Source organism: Oryctolagus cuniculus, chromosome 10 (genome assembly GCF_051225735.1).
Source record: "Oryctolagus cuniculus isolate XC-2025 breed Fujian yellow rabbit chromosome 10, ASM5122573v1, whole genome shotgun sequence".
Taxonomy (NCBI): domain Eukaryota; kingdom Metazoa; phylum Chordata; class Mammalia; order Lagomorpha; family Leporidae; genus Oryctolagus; species Oryctolagus cuniculus.
Window position 1 is genome coordinate 107,866,086 of NC_142876.1, and position 14,337 is coordinate 107,880,422.

Below are 14,337 nucleotides of genomic sequence, written 5' to 3' on the forward strand. Positions count from 1 at the left end.
TAGTCAAAGTGGAAGCTCTCTCCTCCCTTCAGAGAAAGGTACCTCCTTCTTTGATGGCCCGTTCTTTCTACTGGGATCTCACTTGCAGAGATCGCAGAGATCTTTCATTTAGGTTTGTTTTTTTTTTTTTTTTTTTTTTTTTTTTTTTTTTTTTTTTTTTGCCAGAGGGAACACTCAATTTTCTAAAGCAAATATTTAAAACCAAAGCTAGCCTTCAACGCAATGATATTGGGGAACCTCTATATCCCAAATTCATCGACAGATCAGGAGGGAAAAAATTCAATAAACCATATAACAGATATAACAGAATTCACATAACATCTTCAAGTATTGCAGAATATAAGTACACATTCTTTTCACCAGCACACAGAATATCCTCCAGGACAGGCCATAATTTAGGCTACAAAACAAGTCTCAACAATTTTTAAAAAAATTTATAGCATCTCTATTCTCTGATCACAGTGAAATAAAACCAGGTATCAACAAGAGAAACTTCAAAAATTGCAGAAACATACGAATATTAAATACTCATTGAATGACCAATGGGTCAATGAGGAAATCATAAGAGAAGTTTAAAAATTTCTCAAAACAAATGAAAGTGAAACCAAAAGATACCAAAACTTATGCAGACAGCAAAGTAGTACTAAAAAAGTAGTATGAGTTCTTAAAAAAAATAGAAAGCTTTAAATAAATAACTTAATGACAAGAAACTAGACAAGGAACTAGAAAGCTACAATGAACCAAATCCAAAACAGAAAGATCCCAGTAGAAATGACAGAAATAGAGGTGGAATATGAACAATATAAAAGGTCAATGAAAGAAGGGTTGCTTTTTTTTCCAAGATTAACAAAATTGACAAACCTGTAGCTAGACTAACAAGTAATAGAGAAGACCCAAATAAATAAAAGATGAAAATTACAACTGTTACCAAAGGAACTCAAAGATCATTAGGAACCATTATGAACAAATACTCATCACCAAATTGCAAAACCTAGAAGACATGGATACATTTAAGAACAGGTATAACCTATAACATTTAATCGTAAGGCTAAGGAAAATCTGAACAGACCAATAACAAGTAGAAAGAGTGATAATAACAAGTACAAAGATTGTAATGAAATGTCTCCAAACAATGAAAAGTGCAGTCAGGTAGCTTCATCACTGAATTTTATCAAGTCTTTAAAGAAGAATAATTTTAACAATAATTTTTCTCAAACTATTCCAAGCTATTGAAAGGGACTTGTGAGGCCAGCATAACCCGAAATCAAAACCAGACAAAGACACAACAGAAAGAAAACTATAGATTAGTATCTCTAAGGAATGTAGTTATAAAAATTCTCAACAAAATATTAGCCAATCTAATCCAATAGCACATGATAAAGATTATACACTATAATCACATGGGGTTTATTCTAGGGATGGTAAAACATACAAAGATTAATAAACAAATCTCATCCAAAGAATGAATGACAAAAATCATAGGATCTCTACAGAAACAGAAAAAGTATTGAAAAAAATTCAACATTCCTTCATGATGAAAACCTCAAAATATTTGGAAGGAATGCACCTCCACACAATGTAGGCTCTATATGGCAGTCCCACAGTCAATAACACACTGAATGGGATAAAACTGAAATCATTTCCTCTAAGATCAGGAATTAGACAAAGTTTTCCACTTTCATTAATCTTACTCAACATAGAGTTGGAAATCTTAACCAGAGCAATATGGCACAAGAAAAAAAAAGGGGGGGCATCCAAATAGGAAACAAAGATGGTAAAGTATCCCTGTTTTCAGAGAACACGATTTTATATATAGAAAAGTCTAAGGATTCCACCAAAAAACCTGTTAGAATTGATTAAAAAAATTTCAATAAGGTTGCAGGATAGAAAAATCAACACACCAAAAACCCCCCATATTTTTAAAAATACAATAAATTTGTTGAGAAAAAAATCAAGAATGCAATTCCATTCAAATACATTAAAAATAACACCTGAGAATAAATTTAACCAAGGAAATGAATGACCTCTAGAGTGAAAATTACAAAACACTGATGGAAGAAACTGAAAAGCATGCAAAAATAAGGTATCTCAAGTTCATGTATTAGAAGAATCCATATTGTTAACATGTCCATACTACCAAAATCTGCAGATTTATTGGAATTTATATCCAAGTACCAATGACATACTAGGAGAAAAATCACAAAATTTAAGTAGGTTCATAAAAGATTCAAAGCAACCTTAACCCAAAAGAACAAAGTGGAGGCATTATACTACTTGATTTTAAAACATAAGACAAAGCTATAGTAACTATGATACTGGCTATGGTATTGGCATAATACATAATTATGTTATTGGCATAGAACAGACAGAATAAGACATCCATGTGCAGAAGTAAGACACTAGACCAGTCTCTCATCCTATACCAAAATCAGGGTATTGATATGACCATAGAAGTGCAGGCAAAGGAGCAAAATGGGACATCAAACTAAAAACCTTGCACACAGTAAAAGCAAACAGAGTGAAGTCACAGCCTACAGAATGGGAGAAAATTTATACAAAGTGTTCATCCAACCAGAGATTAATTTCCAGAATATATGAGTATAAGGAACTCCAACAACTCTATAGCAAAAAAAAAGAAAGAAAGAAAGAAAGAAAGAAAGAAAGAAAGAAAGAAAGAAAAAGAAAGAAAGAAAGAAAGAAAGAAAGAAAGAAAGAAAGAAAGAAAGAAAGAAAGAAAGAAAGACAACCCTCAATCTTATTAAAACATTAATGAATAACCCAAACAGGTATTTCTTAGAAGAGGCTACACAAACAGCCAACTAGTATAAGTAAAAATGCTCAACATCACAAGCAGCTGAGAAATACGTGAAATCCACAATGAGAGACAGCTCACCCCAGGTAGAATGACTATTATCAAAAAGATAATGCCAAATGCCAGTGAGGATGGAGAGGAAGACAAGCTCTCATATACTGTTTGTGGAAATGTAAATTTCCACATTTTGTGGAAATGTGGTACATTCACGATGGAAAACACTATGGAAGTCCCTTTAAAAGCTAGAAACAAATCTACCATATGATCCAGTAAATCCACTACTGGGTATCTAGCCAAAGGAACTGAGATTAGCATGTCAAGGAGATATTTGTAGTTGCATGTTGATTGTAGCACTATTCACAATAGCCAAGATGTGGAAACAGCCTATGTGTCCATCAAAGAATGAGTGGATAAATAAAACACAGTACATACACAAAATGGAGTATTAATCGGGTATAAAACATGAAATTCTAACATTTGCATCAATGTGGATGGAACTGGAGGACATTAAGTGAAATAAACCAGGCACAGAAAGAAAATACTGTAGGTTCTTACTTAAATGTGGAAGCTAAAAAGTTCTCAAAGTAGTAGAGTATAGCGTAGTGGTTACCAGTGCCTGGGAAAGGTGTGGGGAAGAGTGGGATGGAGAGAACATGGTTAACGGGTAGAGTACAGTTGATTAGCAATTGTAACTTCTAATGTTCAATAGCACAGGACAACTATGGTTGACACAACTGACTGAACATTCCAAATAGCTACTGGAAAGAATTTTGAATGCTAGCAACACAAAGAAATGACAGTGACAGATGTCTGAGGTGACAGATATGCCAATTGCCCTGATCTGACCATCACACACTGTGTGTGTGTGTGCATGTGTGTTTATTATGTGTCCAATAAACATGTTCAATTACTACATTTCAACTAAAAATAAAACCATTTCTTAAAAAGTTAGGAATGGGACAAATGCTGAAAAGTTGAACACTAAAGGTTAACAACGAAATAAAAAGATTAAATTAGGGGAAAACACGAATTTAGGAAAAGGTTTAAGACGTCACAAACAGTGTTGCAGACAAGGTGTGAAAACTCCACTTGCCAGTAGACTTTTTGTTCCCCTGGACCTCAGACAGGGCTCCCTGAAGGCTGGCAGGCTCTGGAAATCGATACTAATTAGTTTAAATGGAGGAAGTCGTTCAAAGGGCTGGGCCACACTGAGTTTTTCCAAAGCTTTAACAAATGACCAGGTCAATTGCACCAGGATTCTAAATGGTTTGTGGGATCTGGGTGCCCTCAAATGCCCTGAAGTAAGGATGCAATGTGCACCTTGCCTTCCTCATAGTGCCTTCCCTGATTTTTCCTGTCTCAGAATCCTTTAGAAGCACAGCCCAAGATCAGGGCTCAGGAAGTGATCCTGGTAACAGGAGTAGGGAGCAGGGAGAGTGTGGGAGCAAAGAGCAACAGCAGGTGTGCAGGTGCTTCAGGGAGGTTGCTCTGTGACAAGGGCTTGAGTCTCCTGGGACTACATGGAACACACTAAGATGTCCCAGGATTGCCTCCTGGAGGAGGCCAGGGTGGCTCTTACGCACCTCCCCTTCCTGCCTTCGCCCCTGCGGGTTGAAGGCTGCCTCAGGGAAGGTTAGTGTTTGTCACTGGGGGCTGAGCTGTAGTGGGTTCATGTCTCCAGGGCAGAATGCAGGGTGTGACAACAGAGCTTGAGGAAGGACACTGGGAGCTGAAGATTGAGCTTGTACAACTGTCCACTGAAAGCACCCATGCAATGAGGTGCTTGTGCGTCTTCTGTTAACAACTTCTGGCGTGGACGTTCCATACTGCATTGTAACCATGGTGACATCCGGTTGATGTGCACCAGTTATTCAAACATGAACCTGAGAATTCCACCCTACCGCCCCCATGCCAACCCCCCGTCTCTCCCTGGGATCTCTTGATATTCTCACAACCCAGTAACTGCAAGGTTAGTTCCTGGCTCAGTAGCTCTCTGCTCTAGCTTGAAGTCTGCTCTGATTGGCTGGAGCCTGTGCCCCACTGGTTTGACTATCAGCCCTAACTGTAACTGTCTACCCACATTTTCCTTTATTTCACTAGACCGGTATCAGAGGAAAAAATGGATTAAATACCAAGCTTAACTAAATCATGGCCAAAGTCACACATTGACTATTGTAAACAGGGCCCAAGACAGAAAGGAACAGTGAATATTTCAAATTGGACTTTAACCTTGGGCATGCTCTCTGTCCATATTGTATTCTCAATCCATTATAAAGCTGAGTTCTTTAGATACCTATCTTGCAAACTTTGGTTCTTTGACAGTCTATTTGATGTCTAGAAATGACCCAGATTTGTTCAGAGATAAGTCTGGCAAATTCTAGTCGTTTCTCAAAGTGAGAAATACTGTTCTGGATCATAAATAAGGTATATGACTCCGAGGTAATGAGTTTTTCCCTTTTGTTGTTCCGAGTTGAAGTGGAAAGCAATTCCAAAGGATGAAGTACAAATTTATCTTGAGCATTGGAAGATTTGTTAAAATAAGTGTACATCCTTCCATGGTAACTTCTTTGAAAGGAAACACTTGTTTGGATGGTTAAGTATGTTTATATGATCAATCATATGAAATTATGGCCACAATTCACCTGTAAATGAACATATTTCCAAATGCTGAGACACATCACCGTCTTCTCCCTTCTGTGCTCAACAGATTCTGTATTTAAGGAGCTATAGACTAGTGTGTGGTGAACACAAAACATCTTGGAAGCATATCCTGCTTCCTGTTTTCTGACTTTTAAAGTTACTATCACCTGTCCCCTCAAAGAGGCATATAAATATTTTCTCTGGTGTTAGAATGTCGTAAATCAGTGGACTGTTATAAATTCCAGAATGGAGAACAAACTCAGGAACTCCCAACAGTATCAGCTACTACAATAGAAAAGAGCTACTTGTGCATCTTGGAGATAAAAACCCAACCCTTGAAATTCAACGACTTTAGGTCCTATGAAAGTAGGAAGAATGAACCACTGCTCTTTCTCCCTTCACTCCTAAATGTTCAGGTTGGCCAGTGTATCTCATGCCTTTAAATCAAGGTGAGGCAGGCATTTAGCCTAATGGTTAAGATGCCACTCAGGATACCTATACTGGAGTACTTGGATTTGACACCATTTTTTTTTTTAAAGATTTTATTTGTTTACTTAAAGTCAGAGTTGGAGAGGCAGAGGGAGAGAGAGAGCTCTTCCAATAGCTGGTTCACTCCCCAGATGGCCTCAACAGCTGCAGTTGCACTGATTCGAAGCCAGAAGCTTATTCTGGGTCTCCCACACGGATGCAGGGGTGCAAGGACTTGGGCCATCTTCTACTGCTTTCCCAGGCCATAGCAGAGAGCAGGATCAGAAGTAGAGCAGCAGGGACTCAAATCGGTGCCATATGGGAATGCCGGCACTGCAGGCCAGGGCTTTAACCCACTGCACCACAGTGCCAGTCCTGATACCCAGTTGTAACTCCTGCCTAAGTTTGTACTAATGCAAACCCTGAGAAGCAGCTGGTGACGGCTCAAGTGACTGGGTCCCTACCATGCACGTTGGAGATCTGGCTTGAGTTCCCAGCTCCAGTCTGGCCCAGTCTCAGCTGTTGGTAGGCATTTGTGGAGTCAATAAGCAGATGAGAGCAGGCTCTCTCTGAATCTCAATCAAAATGAGGCGACCAGGGCCTCCCAACTCAGCTCTGTTGATGTTTGGAGTAGGATCTTGGTTGGTGTGTCCTGTGCATCAATGATGTGCAGCAGAAACCCTGGCCTTTACTCACTGGATGCCAGCAGCAACTGGCATGCCTCCTCGTGACAACCCAGTAATTGTGGACATCAGTACATGTCCCACCGGGAGCATCCCCACCCTCTACCCACCTTGAGAACCAAGGCTTTAAGTGGAGGTCATAGCCCTCAGCATCTCTGAGAATAAAATCACTGAAATGGTCAAGACCGTTGCCACATCTTCCATGGCGGCGTGGAGCACTGTTTATGGTGTGGTTATGAGACAGGTTAGAAGGAAACCTAGGATTTTGTGCCACAGCCCTTCTAAAGCACACTTTGTAGCAAGAGGCAGCATTTAGCTGGAGTTGATTTGTCTTACCCTGATTTAGTATGGTGTAAGGAAGGGGCCCAGGGGTGATGCCGTGGCACAGGTTAATCCTCTGTCTGTGGTGCTGGCATCCCATATGGACATTGGTTCTAGCCCTGATTGCTGCTCTTCCAATCCAACTCTCTGCTGTGGCCTGGGAAAGCAGAAGATGGCCCAGGTCCTTGGGCCCCTGCACCCACATGGGAGACCGAAAGAAGCACCTGGCTCCTGGCTTTGGATTGGCGCAGTTCCATTGTGGCCATCTGGGGAGTGAACCAGCGGATGGACAACCTCTCTGTCTCTCCCTCTCACTGTCTGTAACTCTCTCTCAAATGAATAAGATCTTTAAAAAAGAAAAAAAAGGAAGGGGCACGGACTTCAGAGCCATATGGTTCTGTACTCAGATCCTGCTCTTTTACCTAATCTTTGCAACTATGGGTTTTCTCATTTAAGATGGGGATTCCAGGACCCACCCTATGTAGCAGTTTTGAGGGTGACATGCAATGCCTGAGGTTGAGATTGTGCTAGTGAGGAGTCCTCACTTGCTCATCCCCTCCCCAGACCACCTGAGTCAGATGAAGCATTTTGTTCCTCACATTAGGAAAAAAGATTCTAATTTCCCTCCTTTGAATGTGAGCTGAGCTTAGTGACTTACTATAGTAGAGTGATGGTCTAAGGCTAGGTTATAGAGGCCCAGAAATTCCACTTGGATCTCTTGGGGCAACAGTTCTGGGAACCCTGCCTCCAGGTCATAAAAATCCCAAGGCACAGGGAGAGAACACTCACAGGTCTCCCGGGTAGCAGCCCCACTTGAGCTCCCCCAGGCAACAGCTACTATTTTCTACTAGCCTGCCAGACAGACCTCTTGGATGTTGTTATGGCCTCAACAGTTGTGTCCCCTCCAAATTCCTATGCTGAAATCCTAATCCCCAACACGAAGTTATTGAAAGATGCATCCTTTGGAGGTAGTTAGGGCTTAGCGATGGAGATCAGTGCTCTCAGAGATGGGAGAGAACTGCTTCTCCCCTCTCCCCACCATATGAAGATACAATTAGAAGACTGCTGTCTGCAAACAAGAAAGGGATGACCTTCAATAGGAGCCGAATCTATCAGCACCTTGATCTTGGACACTTCCCTGCTTCCAGAAGTGTGTCAATTTCTGCTGCTTAAATCGTCCCGTCTATGGTACTTGTTGAAGTAGCCCCAAACTGACAGATGTCCAGCCTGGCTCAGATTTCAACTGACTTCAGCTCCCGTCGCTGACTGTAAGCCCAAGATAGGAGCCAAGTGAGGTCCACTTACCCGAGCCAAGCATCTCAAGAGATGACAACCCACCGCTTTAAGAGACTAAGTTTTAGGGTTGGTTTGTGCCTTAGTCTGTTGAGGTTACTTTAAACAATACCAGACTTCTGACAACAGGGATTGCTTTCTCACAGTATTGGAAGGTGACAAGTCAAGGGACTGTCAGATTCAGTGTCCAGGAAGGAAGGGCCACCTTCTGGTTCATAGAAGACATATCCTCACTGTCCTCACATCGTAGAAGAGAACCAGCTCCCTTGAGTCTATTTTTCTTAAAGGCATTGATCATCTTCATGAAAGCTCTAGCCCACAGGGCCTAAAAACTTAGTCTCAGAAAGCCGCATTTATTACTATGACCCTGGGGTGGAACATCTCAACACACAAGTTCTGGGGAACACATTCAGACCACAGCAGTTTGTTCCAGCAAAGCCAATGCTTAAACAAGAGCTGAAGACTCTAGTTATAAGGAGATTCTCCAAGAAGACATGAGATTGGGCAAAGATGTGCATATCTTCCCAGATGTTTCACCAATGAGGGCAGCTCTGCATGAGTGAAGGGCAGTGCCAAAGCTGCCAGCTACTGTGAGGCTATGGCAAGCAGCGAGGAGGTCTCTTGGCATACCAGATTCCCCCTACAGAAAGAGCTGGGAAGGAGTGGCTATGTTTCCTGCACAATTTCTCTGCTTTCTCTTCCAGCAAGATGTTCAGATGTTGCTCCTTCTACAGTTCAGCTGATTAGCTAGTCTGTATGATTAGCTGCTTGCCTTCTAAAAATGGGTTTGGGAAATTCACACTCCTCCATTCAAGAGTTTCTTTAGCATGCCTTTAGAGATGCTAGCAACTTCCAAGCAATGTCAGGTCCAAACCCCAACAATATGGAGACAGATTTACCCCACCCCAGGTGTTGCTAGGTGTGCCAGGCAATCAATCCAGATTAACCACCCACTCAAGCTGCCATCTCTCTGCTTGTGTCCTGGGTGGATGCAAAAGGAATTAAATTTTGAGTTTCTATTTGAAGTACAGTCAAGAATGTGATCAGAAAGGGTAAGCCAATGGAATCGAAGGACAGGGTAAGGAAGGGATTCAAGGTGATGGTTTTGAGGACCAGTGAAGATGAATGTGATCCTGTGTTGGTGTGTGTCTCCCTCAACCCTAACCAGTGTATGTGTGTGTAACCAAAACAATAAAACTCAGGCAAAGAAACTAACAGGAGTCTCTATGTTTTTTCACACTTACCAGTGATGGATTCAAGAGGCTTAGGTGTGGGCAGAGAAGGATGGGGCTCACTGCTTCTCTGCCCACTCCAATGCCATGGCCAAGCAGGCCCCACACTTGTCTTTGGAAGCAGTGGTGCTAGTTCATGCCTTCCTTTTCAGGATCCTGAAACCCAGATCTTTGAAGCAGATGGGGAGTAAAGCAGATGGGGATTTGTAGATCAGAAGGAAACCTTTGCCAAACCTCAGGTTCTTCAAAGTGCAGCTCAACCCCGGGACCAACCTTGTCAACAACCTAGCAAAGAAGAGGTCACAACTCGTGGAGAACTTGGATCAGGGGTCTGGCTTTCTTCATACACACTCACCATGAGATGAGGACCAAAGTAAACCTCCAGAGGTGAGAAGTAATGTAACCATCACACCCTGGCAACTCCAGGGGCACCATTCCTACCATACTCGGCAGGAACTGCAGTTGGGCTGTGCACAACCCATGTGGCTGTTCTCAGTGGTCCTGGTCGAAAAGCAATCAGTTGTAGACTTCTGTAAACTGCTCTGAGTGGGAGCCTCAAAGGTGGTTTCTCCACCCCCCCTTTTTTTTAAAGATTGATTTATTTATTTCGAAGTCAGAGTTACACAGAGAGGCAGAGAGAGAGGTCTTTCATCCACTGGTTCACTCCCCAGTTGGCCCCAACGGCTGGAGCTGCATTGATCTGAAGCCAGGAGCTTCTTCCATGTCCCCCATTTGGGTGCAGGGGCCCAAGGACCTGAGCCATCCTCCACTGCCTTTCCAGGCCACAGCAGAGAGCTGGATCGGAAGTGGAGCAGCCAGGTCTTGAACCAGTGCCCATATGGGATGCTGGCTCTTCAGGCCAGGGCGTTAACCCACTGTGCCGTACAGCACTGGCCCCAAAGGTGGTTCCTAATTTTCTTCAAAGCCCTAATATGACCCTTTTGTGGTCAATGGCCTCTTAGTATGACTCTGATTTTGGTTATGTGACCTAGCCCCTTATTGCCTATCCATCTTCTTCTTCAAAGTCTCCTCCCCTCCTTCACTCTGCCCCAGCCACATTGACCTTCTTGCTGCTTTTCCAAATGGGCCAAGATTCTATGTAGGATGCTCTTCCCACAGATAGCCACGTAGCACTTTATTCCAGTCTAATACCCTACTGGGTATTACCCTATTACCTGGATGGAGATATTACCCTAGATGAGGGACTGTTCTTACCATCCTGTCCAGAATACTGCCCCTGGCACTCTCCATCTCCACGGCTACTTGGCTTTATACCACAGAACTTCTCATCTGCAGACAGAACCTTATCTTTTTGTTCATGGAGGGCAAGGTCTTGGTCTTTTCACTGCTTTCTCTTGCATCCTGAAGAAATACAGAGGTACTCAATATATACTGTTTGAGTATATATTGGCTCTGTTGATCCTGTGTTATGTATCCTCGCCAAATCACTGAGGTTCACAGTGGGGGTTCACAAATCACTCAAGGTTCGCATCCTTGAGGGGCTGAGGATGTCCACTAGACTCTGTGGTCCTGGATGGTTATTTTGTTGGCCTCTTGGGGCAGAAAATGACAGGAAGACACTACACAGTGCATGTGATGCGTGGAGGGATCTGCTCATAGCCAATGGAAGCAGCAAAAATAAGGAGATAAAGAATGGGAAATGGGAGCCTGTGCTGTGCTGTAGTAGGCTAAGCCAGCACCTATGGTGCAGGCATCCTATATGGGTGCTTCTCTGCTTTTGATCCAGTTCTCTGCTTATAGCCTGGCAAAGCAGTGGAAGATGGCACAAATACTTGGGTCCCTGTACTCATGTAGGAGACCCGGAGGCAGCTCCTGGCTTGGGTCACCCCAGCTCCAGCCACTGTGACCATTTGTGGAGGGGACTAGCAGATGGAAGACTTCTGTCTCTCCTCTGTCTCTAACTCTGCCTCTTAAATAAATAAAATCTTAAAAAAATAAAAATGTGAAATGTTGAAAATACTGGCTCAGGCTGACTTCCAGCCTGGATGGCTTAAAAATGCCCTTTGAGTTGACTGTGTCAGGCGCCGTAGGCAAAGAAATCTCACCGTGAGTGGTGAGTCCAGTGTGGGCGAGAAGAGGTTTAAAGGGGCTATAGTACCCATGATGATAGCTGCATATGGGGCCCACAGATCCAGCAGTAAATAACATTGAATCACATCATCATACAGTTATTTTCAGTGCTCTTACTGGTTACACCAAGAACAAAGTCTTGGTCCAACACTGGAATATTTTACTCCCTGTGTCTCAACTTTCTTGGCAGGAAGGAAGTAAGCATCTCCAGGCTCAGAGCAGAGCTCAAAGCAGGCACCACTTCCAGATGGTATTCAATAATACAATTTTTTACTCATTTTTTGTGATTACACTGTATTTATGGCAAATAACACTGGCTTTTGATCGCTCGTGAAAAGCCACAAGACTGGCAGGCCCTCTTTCCCTTATGGACACACTTCACTGGGATGGGGGTGGTTTCCCATTTGAGGTGGGGACCTCTCTATCATCACCACCCCACTCATTGTTTAGGAATGTCATATAAGCTCTGGACAGGATTAAAGCTCATGTTTGCTGGTATCTCCTGCACTGGAGAAAGGATTCTTAATCATGTACGGACCTTAGCAATGTCAGGACAGCTTTTTAAAAATGCATGTTGAAGCTGTCTAGAAAATCTCCTGGTGCACCTTCTCATTGCTTGTATAACATAAGCCTACAGTAAGAGATGTCCAAAGTTTGCTGCCTCATCTATGGAAAAATGAGATTAATAGATGAGGTTAGGGGTCGATGTTTTGCCTAGTGTTTCAGACACCACCCAAGCTTCTAGCTAGTGCATCCCCTGGGAGGCAGCAGGTAATGGCTCAAGTAATTGGGTCTCTGCCACCCACTTAGGACACCTCCTAACTTTGGTCTGGCCCAATCCTAGCTGTTCTAAGCATTCAAGAAGTGAACCACCAGATGGAACAGCTCTCCCAAATAAAAACATAATTATGTATTTTGTTGTGAAGTATGTTAAAACCCATATATGCTTTTTCCATGAACTTTTTGAAGGTCCCTTGGACACTATGTATCAGGTAGGGTCCTTTGGTATTAAGTAGCAAAAACTTACATTAGTTAATAAACAAATTTATTGTAAGGATACTGAGTATCTGGTAGAAAAAGCTGACCAGTAAAGCTATAGGAACCAAAGAGGCATGAAAATCTCAATTGCAATCTGGCCAGATATTTTGTTTAGAGTTTCAGATGTCTCTGCTCTGTCTCTCCACTCAGAACTCCAATTTTCAGGAGAACCTGAATGATCTCAGTTAAGCCATATGTCCATCTCTTGGTGCATCTTGACCCACCAGGCCCCTACAGGGAAAACTGAATGCAATGAGCAGAGAAAGAATGCTGGGAGGGCCCGCGAGGGTTTTCCCAGATGCAAATAAAGCTGTACAACTGTTTCTCATTTGGCTTGTTCTAAGAGCGTTCGTTCATTGGAGAGTTTGCTCTCTGCAGGTGGCAAGCCCAAGTCTTCCAGAGGGCAATGAGACAGTGTTTCCAGGTAAATTCTTGACTGACCTGTAATCAAGAGAACCAAACTTTCTACACTCTCCTAGATGTTGAAAGGGCTTCTCTAGGAGGCTGCAGTAAGCACTGTTTTCAGAGACGCCTTTTATTTTTCTGAGGCTCCTGGAGGGCAATCTAGAACTTCTACAGAACCTGTGCTACACCACTGACAGGACTGAGAGTTCCTAGGAGTCACTGGCTGGTGATGTGGGAGTGAAGCCAACTTGAACAGGATACTTCTTGGGATGAAAAAGGACCCCAGTCTTTCAAGGATAGTTTTGACCAATGCTAGATTGACTTGGGCTCACCAGCTTCGATTTTAGAATTGCGTGACTATCTTTTTGGCTTACACTGTCAGAATGGCTTTAATTACAGCAAATCAACAGACATTTGTCTAAATCCCACTCCCTCCCCACCGCAGTCCATGTATTCTAATTCTAATTTTACTTTTTCCACTTTCTGTTGCGTTGCATTATTTTATTCCACGCACTTACTATTATGAGCTCCATTCCCTTTGCAGGGGAAAGCTGGGTAGAAATAACATGGCCTCTTCTCTCATCATTACATGCTGGGTGTTCCCAGAAAAGGCATTCAATTCTCTCCACCTCATTTTTCTATAAAATGCCTTGCTGACTTCCTTGGGTAGTTTCCCGGGTCAAGTGAATTAATGTGTGTAAGGTTTTTGTACAGTAATATAATCATGCAAAGTATTATTACACATTGTACCAGCAACATAATTAAGAGCTATAATTGGAAGAGACATATGCAGACGGTGACTCTGAATTCTCAAGTTCAGCGAAGAAAAGGAAAGGAAAAGCCAGGAGGCAGAGGTGGTGTGTTTCTCTGGGACTTTGAGGTTCACATCACCCCCTGTTGCCTCCAGATGCTCCTTCTGATCCAACTTTATTACTGTGTATACCCACCCCAAGGTGCGCTGCTTAACAACACATATGCCTGCACTCCCACCCAGAAGACTGGGGGAGGCCTGAGGGGGCTCCAGGGCTTCCCTGTGCCTGGGGTCCAATCTGGGGCGCCCAATCATGCATCTGTGGGCTTGTCCAACTTGGTACTCCTTTGTTACCCTGGCAACCCATTGAAAACCCCAATACTGGGGAAGAAAGCAATTATTTTTAAGAGCTTCTTTGCTTGCACTGGGACACTTGACAGAATCAAAGGAAAATGGAATGAAAACAGTAGTTTATTTTGCTACAAAAAGTTTTTGAAATCTGTGCATATGAAGGATCTTTTAAAAGCTCATGAAAGGGGCCGCCACCTGCAGTGCCAGCCTCACATATGGTTGCTGGTTCAAGTCCTGGCTTTCTCTTCTGAT

At 42.8% G+C, this 14,337-nt stretch overlaps 1 long non-coding RNA gene across 1 annotated transcript in view; it reads right to left on the reverse strand.

Annotated features, from left to right (window-relative positions):
• The window catches only part of LOC103349149 (uncharacterized), a 257,314-nt gene that overhangs the window by 16,166 nt on the left and 226,811 nt on the right, over positions 1–14,337 (reverse strand). The gene's annotated exons all lie outside the window — the stretch shown is intronic.